A 13,674-nucleotide genomic window follows, 5' to 3' on the forward strand; every position below is an offset into this window, starting at 1 on the left:
TAAATATGAACCTAATGTATAACTGTAGGGATATTTTCGATAAAAAATTTAAACCGTGGGTAAATAAGGCCTATTTATGATAGTAGAGGAACAAAACGTACTCTTATCCGATGGATTATTGTAAGTAGAACGTTAGATTTATTGTGATAAATCCGACTATCAGTTGCATTTACTTTATACCCTTTAGATTATTCAAATCTCAACAATCAATGTCAGTAAAAAATTAAAATTTTCTCTTTCCTTTTTATACTTAAAAATAAATTATTTTAAATAATATATATATATATATATATATATATATATATATATATAATTACTATGGATAGTAAGTGGACCCCCCAGAATTTGGGGTCCCAAAGCCATTGCTGGGGTTGCCTTACCCTTCAACCGGCTTTGACAATGTATTGAGTTTAATAAGAAGATTTAAATCAGTATTCTTTCAATAATATGTATAAAACATGAAACAAGACTAAAACAAGAAAGAGAATAAACAATTTCAAAGGAAATAAGAGAGGGATAAAAATTTTATCGAGAAAACTCATATGGAGAACTGAAGAAAAAAAGTTAAAAAATGATGAAGAAGGTGAAAAAGAAGAAGAAAGGTGAAAAAAATAAGGAAGAGTGGTGAAAAAATGAGGAAGAAAAGTGGATATAATTGAAATAAGGAGAATATTTATTTTTAAAAAATAAATTTGAAAGATGGTTAGGCTAATTAGCCATTATTTTTTGTCAGGTGGGCTATTTTGATGGATTTTTTCAGCCGTCACACACTCCCAAGCGAGTATTTACACACATTACGCTAAGTCATCAACAATGGATTTTTAATATGAAGGGCAATATAATTCATGAAGATTTTGAGGACAACAAATCGTTTTAGTAGGAAACTGACAAAAAAATATAATAGCTTAAGGGAATTTTAGGGTGTTAATCCAATAAAAAATTCAAAAAAAGATTATTAGACCAAAAAAAGATAAAAGATCCCATGAGAGAGGATTACGTGAAAAAAGAACAAGATATTTCATTAGTCCTAAACTCATCCAACGGGTCCAGAGGGGGCCGATAACAATCGTCTGGTTCACAGAAGAGATCACCAATCACATCTTGCCACGTAACCACATTATTCTCTTGACACGGTAGTACATTCTTGTAATTTCACGCCATTGAACCAACATTAAACCACAAAATTCATATGCTGTTGTAGTAGACTAATTTTCAATATTTTTACTACACCCAATTCAAAGATCAGATTTTTGATATACCCATTTCAAAAGATTTGATATTTCTAGTATAGAAAAGCTTACCTAAGACTTGCTCGTTGACTCCCTTGTGGTTTCAGCATTTAAGGTACAATACCCTTATCACTACTGGTGGGATCGAAATAACATGGTGCATGCGGAAACTAACAATAACAAGTTTGGTGGACGATAAATCAAACGACAAAAGAAAAATATACTAAACTAAGCATAATAGTTTATAATGGTTTGGTCAATTGATCTACATATGATAAAACTAATATAAAAGAAGAAAATTATCGAGAGAAAAATCTTCCCCTAAACAAAACTCTTTAATGATTACATTGTGGATATTTTTTGTTGTGCCCTTGTGAGAAGTAGAGATCCTTAATTTATAGATGTGCAAAACTTGTATTCCAAGAAAAGGATAAGACATAATAAGGAAATTTAATCCTTTTAGGAGTATTTTTCTAGTCCTTCAAGAAAGAGAGTCCTAATAGATTAGAAATTCAGTGCAAATCCTAACAATCACTCCCTTTATTTTCTTGATTGTTCGTTAAGAAAGATTGTATTTTGATACATTTGTATTACATTTGTGATAAGTTTTAATTTGTACACCCAATCTTGAAAATAGCATGTTTTGATATTGATAATTGATATATGATCTTCATTTTCTGCTTAGTTTAGTTGAGCTAAGATCCACATTTTACATTTGTAAATTGTAATGATTCTAGTAATACCCAGTTCAAAAGAATGCATTTTTGTTATGAATTAAGCTGTGCTGATATCAAACCCCGTAGACTTGCTGGTTCACTCCCCTCTGGTTTCAACCGTCGAGGAACAATATCCAGAGGCGGAGCCAGGATTTGAAGTTTATGGGTTCGGGATTCTTGTTCTTTTAAATTATTGGTTCTAAAGTAGTTATTTGTACATACTCAATGGATTTCTTAAGACAAATATAGAGTTTGGACTAAAACTACTGGGTTCCGCCGAATCCGTAAGTTATACTCTAGTTTCGCCCTGCCCATATCACTTTCTTGATGTTCTAGTTACATTCATTCATATGAGTGTAGATTTTCTTAAGATATGTGGTTTAGTCATAGAGGTTAAGAACTATAAATGTTATCAATGAGCCGGAAACTTATACATTCGTTATGCATCCAAGGACGTGACTTAGTGGTTAATAAAGTCGGAGGAGAACCATGAGATCTTAGATTCAAATCCCACTAGAGAGCAAAAAAATATTATGTGATTTCTTCTTATCTGCCTAAGCCTTGTTGGCAAAGTTGCTCGGTATCTCGTATCTGTTCGAGACACCTGATGGAATAGTTGAGGGGCGCGCAAGCTGGACACTGTCCATAAAAAAAAAATTATACATTCTTTATTGATTTGTAATAGTTCTAGTAAATACCCAATTCAAAAGATTGCATTTTGGAAATCGATAACTGACATGGTTTTCATTTTTTATTTTATTTGATGATGTGATCTGAACTGGAATGAGTCTTGGAGAAAAATGATACTCCTTCTGATCCCTGTGTTGGTTCTTCTTGGATGCAGTCAATTAAAACTTGAGTTGCCCGAACTCTTCTCTGATTGAGCAGTGCTCGTCTTGGAAGTTAGGGGGAGAGGAGCCAATGTTGCTTCATCTCTTTTTTTTGTTATCTCTCGTCTTGACATTCATAGACAATGGGAATGCTGGTATAACAAGTGCATTTGTTCGAACTCGGTGGCCGTCTGTGGATATTCCTCTTGAAAATGAAGTATTTGCAGTTCCAAAGGGTTATAATGCTCCACAGCAAGTAAGTTTGGAGTCCTAAGACGTACTTTCTGGTTGGATCATTCAAAACTTTCTTAAAGAAGTATTTGTTTGGTTAAAAGTCTTTTTTCATAGTCAGTTCTTATTCGACTGCTTTAAGTCCATGTCTTAGTTCAACCTGGTCAAAAAGATTAATCAGTTGTTCGATGTTTAGTATTCATGCTTCAGATTGCAAAGTTCTTTACGATCACTTTCTGAACGAAATGAGAAAATTGTGAAATAAAAAACAGTATAATGTTGTTGTGCTCTAATCTATAAGTCTTGTCATGCTCATCGTTTCCCAGAACACGAGAAGCTTAAACTCCACTTATTTTTTTAAATTTGACCATAGTTTCTTTGAGACTAGTTCAAACAACAAGCTGTTTCCAATGCAGAAGTCTTGCTCTGATATGTTTTATTTTTCATAAACATGCCTTTGAGATTACAATGGGTTATGTGTCATTAGTGCTAATGACTTCCATTCATTTTTGTAGGTGCATATTGTTGCGGAAGCTAAATGTATATAGTGTGAATAAGTCACAACTACTATACAAAAAATTATGACAGCCATCAAATAATAAATAAGACAATAAAGCAACAATAAAGGGAACACCAGAATTTACGAGGTTCGGCTAATTTTGCCTACTCCTCGGACACAACCAATATTTTATTCCACTCCAAAAATACAAGTGAAATAATACTAAAGAGAGAAAATACAAATGCCTTAAACAGATGAGAAGGCAAATGAGAGGTGTATCTAAATCCTAAACATTAGGCCTTCTTTTATAGGGGGAAAATCCCCCCAAAATTCAAGAGCCCACCGATGTGGGACAAATTTGCCAAACTTCAACACATATTACACAGGGTGACTATGATGGGAAGGCTGTCATAATTTCATGGATAACTCCTGATGAACCAGGGTCTAGCCAAGTGCGTTACGGCTTATCTGAGGGGAAATATGATTTTACTGCTGAGGGGACTGTAACAAACTACACATTTTACAACTACAAGTCCGGTTATATACATCAGTGCCTTGTTAGTGACCTTCAGGTAGTCAACACCAACATTTTTGTTATCCTCTTTTGAAAACTGAAACATTCATCATTTTTATCTTGTTGGCTATGGGCTAATAAACATCACGTCCAGTGCATTTTCGTAGCATATAGGTGAGCATTCTCATATACTTTTCCCACAGCCAAATAAGTACTGCTCAGTTTTCTGTTTGTGGGAGGGTGGTATTTCATTTCTCTGGCAATATATATAATTGGTACGGATAATCTCTCTTCTTAGCTCCTATTACATGATTTCCTCTGTTTCATTTCAACAAGGCAAAGACTGGCACAAGACTAAGAACAAGGGCCTTAACTGAAAAAGTATTAAGAATAATAGGTCAACTAACATTTCGCAATTGCGGTAGAAATATTTGACGGGTCCGGACATTTTGGGATGTGGCAAGGCGAGGTTCTAGATGTCCTTTTTCAACAAGGGCTAGATCTTGCTATTGAAGAAAAGAGACCAGATGCTATTGGAGAAGAAGATTGGAGAATTATCAATCGTGTTGCTTGCGGTACCATTCGATCCTACCTTGCTAGAGAGCAGAAATATCCATACACAAAGGAAACTTCTGCAAGTAGATTATGGAAAGCACTGGAGGATAAATTTTTGAAGAAAAACAGTCAAAATAAATTGTACATGAAGAAGAGACTGTTTCACTTCACCTATGTTCCTGGTAGCACGATGAATAAACATATCACCAGTTTCAATAAGTTGGTCACAGATTTGCAAAATATGGATACAACTTATGATGATGGTGACTTGGCCTTGATGTTGTTGGCGTCACTTCCTGATGAGTACGAGCACCTTGAAACTACTCTACTCCATGGAAATGACGAAGTTTCTCTCAGAGAAGTTTGTTCGGCTTTGTATAGCTATGAACAAAGAAAGCGAGAAAAACAGAAGGGCGGAGAAGGAGAAGCACTATTTGTGAGGGGTCGTCCTCAAAATCAAACGAGGACAAAGAAGGGAAGATCCAAGTCAAAATCCAGACCCAGCAAAGATGAATGTGCCTTTTGTCGAGAAAAAGGGCACTGGAAGAAAGACTGTCCGAAGTTGAAGAATAAGGCCAAATATAATAATGGAAAGGCCATTATGGATTCAAATGTAGCTGATTGTGATGATTCAGACTTCTCATTAGTTACAACAGAGTCATCAACATCATCAGACATATGGTTGATGGACTCGGCTTGTAGCCATCATATGTGTCCCAACAGGGATTGGTTTGTGGAATTTCAAGAAGGAGAATATGGAGTCATCCACACAGCGGATAACAGCCCTCTTACCTCATATGGCATTGGTTCAATACGATTAAGGAACCATGATGGAATGATCAGAACATTAACAGATGTTCGATATGTACCGGATTTGAAGAAGAATCTCATCTCTGTGGGAGCCCTAGAATCAAAAGGGTTCAAAATTATTGCAAAAAATGGAGTGATGAGAGTATGCTCCGGTGCACTAGTGGTAATGAAGGCTAATCGGAAGAATAATAATATGTACCGCTATCGTGGCAGTACAGTTATTGGGACAGCGACAGTGACATCCAGTGACGACAAAGAGGCAGAAGCAACCAAGCTATGGCACATGCGCTTGGGACATGCTGGAGGAAAATCCTTGAAAACTCTATCAGATCAAGGATTGTTAAAAGGAGTAAAGGCTTGCAACTTGGAGTTTTGTGAGCATTGTGTCAAAGGGAAACAGACAAGGGTTAAATTTGGTACAGCGATCCATAATACTAAAGGCATTTTGGATTATGTACACTCTGATGTTTGGGGTCCTTCCAAAACACCTTCATTGGGTGGGAAGCACTATTTTGTAACCTTTGTTGATGATTTTTCCCGAAGAGTATGGGTGTATACAATGAAGAGCAAAGATGAAGTGTTGAGAATTTTTCTCAAATGGAAGACGATGGTGGAGAATCAGACAGGCAGGAGGATCAAGTGTATTCGCACAGACAATGGAGGTGAATACAAAAATGATCATTTCAATAAGGTATGTGAAAATGATGGCATCATCCGACACTTCACTGTTAGACATACACCACAACAAAATGGAGTGGCAGAACGTATGAACCGGACCTTGCTGGAGAAGGTACGGTGTATGTTGTCCAATGCTGGCTTGGGCAAAGAATTTTGGGCTGAGGCAATTACATATGCATGCCACCTCATTAATCGCTTACCATATGCTGCTATTAATGACAAGACACCATTTGAAAAATGGTATGGAAAACCTGCTATAGATTATAACTCTTTGCACGTGTTTGGCTCAACTGCATATTATCATGTGACGGAGTCAAAATTGGATCCAAGGGCAAAGAAGGCTATTTTTATGGGAATTACTTCTGGAGTCAAAGGATATCACTTATGGTGTCCTATGACAAAGAAAGTAATATTCAGCAGGGATGTTACCTTTGATGAATCTGCTATGGTAAATAAGGTAACAGAAGATACCAAACAAAATGAAGGTGCTTCTAAGCAGGTGGAGTTTGAGGGAAAATTTATTTTTCCTACACAAGAAGCAGATGAGGAAACAAATGAAGATTATCCTCTAGAAGGAGAGCCAGTAGAGGAGATTCCAACTCAGGAACCTCAACAACAACTTGAATCAATAGCAACCAGCAGGACAAAAAGAACAATAACGAAACCTGTTCGTCTCATAGAGACGGTTGCTTGTGCAACCTCAATTGTAGCTGATGATGTTCCTACTACTTATAAAGACGTTGTCCAAAGTTCAGAAGAAGATAAGTGGAGGATTGCCATGAATGATGAAATACAGTCCCTTCATCAGAATCATACATGGAGATTGGCCAATCTCCCGAAGGGAAAGAAAGCAATTGGGTGCAAATGGGTATTTGCAAAGAAGGAAGGATTTCCTAACCAAGTAGATGTTCGCTACAAAGCAAGATTGGTGGCCAAATGATATGCTCAAAATGAGGGAATTGATTACAATGAAGTGTTTTCTCCAGTTGTAAAACATTCCTCTATTAGAATTATGTTGGCTTTGGTAGCACAATTGGATTTGGAACTAGTTCAGATGGATGTAAAAACTGCGTTTTTACATGGAAACTTGGAGGAGGAAATCTACATGACTCAGCCAGAAGGATTCAAAGTTGCTGGAAAAGAAAATATGGTGTGCAAACTTGAAAAATCGTTGTACGGATTGAAACAATCTTCTAGACAATGGTACAAGCGATTTGACGAGTTTATGTTGCGGCAAGGGTACAAGAGAAGCAAATACGATCATTGTGTGTATTTGCACAAGCTTAAAGATGGTTCCTTTGTATATCTTCTCCTATATGTTGATGATATGTTGATAACTTCCAAGAATTTGGAAGAAATTGATAAGTTGAAGATTCAACTGAAGAAGGAGTTCGAGATGAAGGATTTGGGTGAGGCAAAGAAAATTCTTGGCATGGAGATAATTAGAGATAGACGTTCAAAGAAACTCTGTTTATCTCAAAAGAAATATTTGAAGAGAGTACTTCAACGTTTTGGCATAGATGACAAGACTAAGCCAGTTAGTACTCCACTTGCTTCCCATTTTAAGCTAAGTACTACTATGTCGCCAATGGATGAAGCTGAACGAAAGTATATGTTAAAGGTACCATACGCAAATGCTGTTGGTAGCTTGATGTATGCAATGGTTTGCACAAGGCCTGACATTTCACAAGCTGTTGGAGTTATTAGCAGATATATGCACAATCCAGGGAAGGAGCATTGGCAAGCTGTGAAGTGGATTCTACGGTATATTCATAATACTGTAGATGTCGGGTTAGTTTTTGAGCAGGAAGACAATCAGTCTGTAGTTGGATATTGTGACTCAGATTTTGCGGGTGATCTGGACAAACGAAGATCAACTACTGGTTATGTGTTTACTTTTGCAAAGGCACCAGTTAGTTGGAAGTCTACTTTGCAGTCAACAGTTGCTTTGTCTACAACAGAGGCAGAGTACATGGCTATTACAGAGGCTGTGAAAGAGGCAATTTGGCTTCAAGGATTGCTAAAGGAGCTTGGTGTTGAACAAAAAGGTATCACAATTTTTTGTGATAGTCAAAGTGCTATTCAATTAGCGAAGAACCAAGTTTATCATGCAAGGACGAAGCACATTGATGTTCGGTATCATTTTGTACGAGAAATCATAGAAGAAGGTGGAGTCACAGTGAAGAAAATTCATACTACGGAGAATCCTGCTGATATGCTGACAAAGGTGGTGACTGCGATCAAGTTTCAACATTGTTTGGATTTGATCAACATTGTTGAACACTGAAGATTGAAGATGAAGACACAACCAAATCTGTTATTGAGAGAAAATTGAAGATGTGGAATTTTGCCAAGGTGGAGATTTGTTGAATTTGACAAAATGTTTGTCCGACATCGGTGGGAAAATAAAAGTTGGGGGGATTTTCCCCCTATAAAAGAAGGCTTAATGTTTAGGATTTAAACACACCTCTCATTTGCCTTCTCATCTGTTTAAGGCATTTGTATCTTCTCTCTTTAGTATTATTTCACTTGTATTTTTGGAGTGGAATAAAATATTGGTTGTGTCCGAGGAGTAGGCAAAATTAGCCGAACCTCGTAAATTCTGGTGTTCCCTTTATTGTTGCTTTATTGTCTTATTTATTATTTGGTGGCTGTCATAATTTTTGGTATAGTAGTTGTGACTTATTCACACTATATACATTTGGCTTCCGCAACAGACATCACATACCTTTGTTACGACGGAAACATAGTTTATTTGATTTAACAATATGAACAAGTTTCTTTGTGTTTTTCTTGCTATTGTAAAACAAGTCAACCACTCATAGGAAGCAACATTAGAAATCTGCGACTCTATTTTTGGGTGAGAAGTTAGCTAATGTTTCTTTATCTGTTCACCATATTTAAACTGAGACCGTGTATCAAAAAGCATTCGAGTTTTTTCACATATTTTATGCATTATGTTATGACATTATCATGGCAGGATTCTTATTTGAAATTCATCGACGTTCTTTGCAGGTGATCTTGGTCAAACATATAATTCTCTTTCTACTCTTCAGCACTACATGCAAAGTGGAGCCAAAAGTGTATTGTTTGTTGGAGATCTCTCTTATGCTGACAGATATGAGTATAATGATGTTGGAGTTCGTTGGGATACATGGGGCCGCTTCGTTGAACAAAGTGCAGCACACCAGCCATGGATTTGGTCCTCTGGGAATCATGAGATAGAGTTCTTTCCAAATATGGTAATGACTTTACATATGTTTCACAAAGTTTTTGGCTTTTTATAACGTCAGCACTACTGTACGACATGTTTTCTTCTCATTGTTGCTAGTGCTTTCTAGTTATTTCACAAAGTTTTTGGCTTTTTATAACATCAGCACTACTGCACGACATGTTTTCTTCTCATTGTTGCTACTGCTTTCTAGTTACAAAATGAGATTTACTTCATTTTGTTCTCAGATGTCAGTGTATGTTGCAACATTCTAGTAGCCACAAGCACTCCATTCACTCGAAAAGATGACTTAAAGATGTTCTGCGCTTGTGTTGAACAATGGCGATTCTTTCACAATCCTCAGATGGACCTGAGGCCGTGATGGCTGGATATGCCAAGCAGGACCATAATTCTATATTGAGCAAAATCCCCATATTCATTTCTAATTCAGACCTCATATGAGCTCATGTCTTTGAGAGCAATGTTTTAAAATGTACTAAATTAGAATAACATAAAAACACCTCCGATGAGTCATATAAAAGTTTCTCCCTTCTTAAGGACCACTACACTGTGTCCACTTAAAATATTCTGATGCCCATTGACAATACTTCTCATTATGTACAGGGGAAGTAGTTCCATTCAAATCATTTCTATATAGATACCCAACACCTTATCAAGTTTCAAGAAGCAGTAATCCCCTTTGGTATGCCATCAGAAGGGCATCCACTCACATAATTGTCCTATCAAGCTACTCTCCTTTTGGTAAGTAATTGTTCCCTCTTATCTTTTGCTTCTTTGTAAATAATACATCTGTCCTTTTTCTCTTGCTTTAGTAGGTGCAATGCTTGTTGCGATATCTTGCCGTTAAACGCGAAGTTGTAGATTCTCTAGTTTCAGAAGACTTAAAAGGCCACACAAACAAAATATTTGCAACTTAATGGTTTTAAGATGGACTAATGAACTTTCGAAATGAAATGCAAAACATCATGTAATCAACTAAGTATATGCATCTGTAAGTAAAAATCCTCGAACTCGTGCTCACTAGCTTTTGCGTTGCAGTTTTGCCAAGATGATTTGCTGGCTTCTTTTTTGCAAGTTGTTTTCTTCATTACCAATTATTCATTCTTGTACTGCCGAACCATGTCCATGTGAAGGAAGATAAAAATTCCAGTAATTATTTGGTGCATTTGGCGAGGGAATTTTTCTTTCACATATAGGCTCTTCAAGCTTAGAACAAAGTAATTTCCGCTGGTTTTATAATGCAAAGAACAAGCTTAAAGCTTTAGGACCTAGTTTTGAATTGTCTAAAACCTGAAAATGTTTCTAGTTGTTCTTGTTTTACTATACCTTTGAGCATCATCAACCATAAAAATGGTTCTTTTGATTGGATAGCTACTCAGTCGCTGTGTCTCTTGGCTTGCAGTAAAATATACACCTCAATGGCATTGGCTGAAGCAGGAACTTAAAAATGTGAATAGAGAGAAAACTCCTTGGCTTATAGTCCTTATGCATGTTCCCATCTACAATAGTAATGAAGCTCATTTCATGGAAGGGGAAAGCATGAGATCCGTCTTTGAAAGATGGTTTATCAAACACAGGGTTGATGTGATCTTTGCTGGCCATGTCCATGCTTATGAAAGATCAGTAAGTTGTCTTATCTCATCATCATACTCGTCATCGCTGCTTGTCTCTTCAAAGAAGAAGATTTGATTTTATATATATATATATATATATATATATATATATATATATATATATATATATATATATATATATATATATGTATATATATATATATATATATATATATGTAGCTTTTTGTATGACCATTAGCTAGTGGGGCTTTGGTCATAGATGAAATTAACTCCCGCGAAAAGAAAAAAAAATCAGCAAAAACTAATCAAGATCAATGGGAAGCTAAGAAAATCTATTGACAAAGTTCAACCGATAATGCTCTATATCTTTTGAGTAAATCGCGGTCTTTTCCACATAATATTGTCAACCAAAGATTGGAGCATCTTAGCAGACAAATAGAAACACGTCTAATATTAGCAAAAATAGAGATTTTAGGCGCAATAGAGAAGAATGCTGAGTTTTCCCCAGAAGCAATACTCTCGCTTTGTATATCTGGACTAATTCACTAAGAAGTATTATGTTTATTGCCAAACTGATATAAATTCTGGGATGACCTAACATTTTACTCAAAATATTTGAGCACAAATTGCAGTAATATGAGGCTATCAGGATATAGGCTAGAGACACATAAACGCCTCCTTTCTTTTATTGAAGATGAAATTTTAAGTCAGTGTATGTGACACACTGTTGCCTTAGAGAGAATTTAGTTACAGAAATCAGTTGCACATTTCTTCTGTCGTGTCTTTTTTCAATTTTCAAACTTTATCGGTATCGTAATAATTATGCTGTGATGTTGAGACCTCCTATTTTTTATCCTTTTCAGTATCGCATATCTAATATACACTATAATGTCTCGGGTGGTGATGCTTATCCCGTACCGGATAAAACAGCTCCTATTTACATAACTGTTGGTGATGGAGGAAATCAAGAAGGTCTTGCTTCAAGGTAAGTTACACAGATTGCAGGGATTACCCTAGTCTATGACACCTTACGCGCTCTTGTTGAATTATGTGATCCACCTTATCTGATAAGTTTGAGTTATGTTTTGTCGTTTGTTTTTGCTTCTTTTTGTCCTTCCAAAAATATCTCCAACCAGCACAATTTGCACAAGGGATCCTGTCCAAGGACCTTTGTCTGTTTAACATATAATTGATTTATCTGACTCTGCCTCTTGTAACAGCCTGAGTTTACGGAATTTTATTACTGTACATTTTATGCTATCCAACTAATGTGGCTTTGTACATGATGTTGAACTATATTATCATTTCCCTTTCTATGCAGATTTAGAGATCCACAGCCAGATTATTCTGCTTTCCGTGAAACTAGTTAGGGTCATTCGACGTTAGAGATCAAGAATAGAACACATGCATTCTACCACTGGAACCGAAATGACGATGGAATTAAAGTTACAACTGACTCGTTCACGTTGCACAACCAGTATTGGTCAGTGTCATCCCCTTCAAGCATTTTCATAACATTTCTTTCATCTCTCCGCTATTAATTTACTTATTGTACGCCCCGTCTAGTTGGAACACACTAGTCAAAACTTGATAACATTGAAGAACTTCACACTCATATAGCTTTCAGACTTTAGATCCATGCTGTAAAATAGTGAACAAATGTGGTGTTACTTTATGTAAACAACACTCAATCTTGAAATCATTCTCCAGACTAGAAGGTACTTTTGTAAACAACACTGCGTCTTGTGTGAGATACTGATGTTTAACCAAAAGAGTCCGGAATAGTAGATACCATGACTAGGATGGCTAAGCATATCTAATGCACTTGCTCTTATTTTCTATTCGATCGACTGACCTTGTGATTCTTTTTGATAAATTTAGTTATTGAACAAAACTGAAATAACATTTCTGCATTTAATCCTACATGGAAAGATCTAAAGAAATGCTTTTGATGCACTGTGATGGCAAGTAATTGGTTTCGCTAAAATATAATGCATTAAGTTTCCATGGAGTTCTACTCTCACAAGTGAAGCGTCATTTTTTACTGATAAATCTTGAGAAGTTAGTACTTGTACCTCAGCTCTATGCATTCACCGCTTATTGATTCTACCATAGTTGCACTTGTCAATGTCACTATATGTCTCAGCTCTTAAGACCATTATATTATTTGAAATACAAATTGGTGTATGATCATTCTTTTACAACAGTGGTGTCTTTTACAACAGTGGTGTCTGAGTCAACTTTCTTGCACTCGGCTGTACCACTAAGTACCTACTACCTCCCATCATCACAGGTATCGCTAACTTTGTCCGCCAATGCTTAAGCAGATGGGAATGAATCACCTAGCGTCTTGTTTATGCTGGAATTTGAGTACCGATCTCCCATAGTTATCACCCAATTTATTAACCGCTAAGCCACACTCTTGAGTGCTACAAAGCAGTAAATGATTCCTGTTTTTTTTTTTTTTATCGTTGATGTCTCCCATTGACTAATGAGTGCAAGTCATGATTATGCAGGGGAAGTGCTCGTCGCAGGAGAAAGTTGAATAAGAATCATCTACACTGTCATCTCAGAAAGGCCTGCACGGTTCTGAAACATAGTTTATCAAGCATGTTGTCAACCTAGAGGCAGTTTTATGCCGTGGTCCTACTGTCCAGTTTCAAAATCTATGTACTTTGTTGAAGAAAGGATCCAGCTACCTTACTACTAGTTGTATTGAAAGGGCAGCCCAGGACACTAAACTCTCGTGCTAACTCTCGTGCTGCACTAGTTGTATTGGTCATAAAAACAAGAATTTATGATGTTT

At 36.4% G+C, this 13,674-nt stretch overlaps 1 pseudogene; it reads left to right on the top strand.

Annotated features, from left to right (window-relative positions):
* Nucleotides 1–571: 571 nt before the first annotated feature.
* Nucleotides 572–13,646, top strand: LOC107817948 (bifunctional purple acid phosphatase 26-like; annotated as a pseudogene).
* The last annotated feature ends 28 nt before the right edge of the window (nucleotides 13,647–13,674 follow it).

The sequence above is a fragment of the Nicotiana tabacum genome, chromosome 9 (genome assembly GCF_000715075.1).
Source record: "Nicotiana tabacum cultivar K326 chromosome 9, ASM71507v2, whole genome shotgun sequence".
Lineage (NCBI taxonomy): Eukaryota > Viridiplantae > Streptophyta > Magnoliopsida > Solanales > Solanaceae > Nicotiana > Nicotiana tabacum.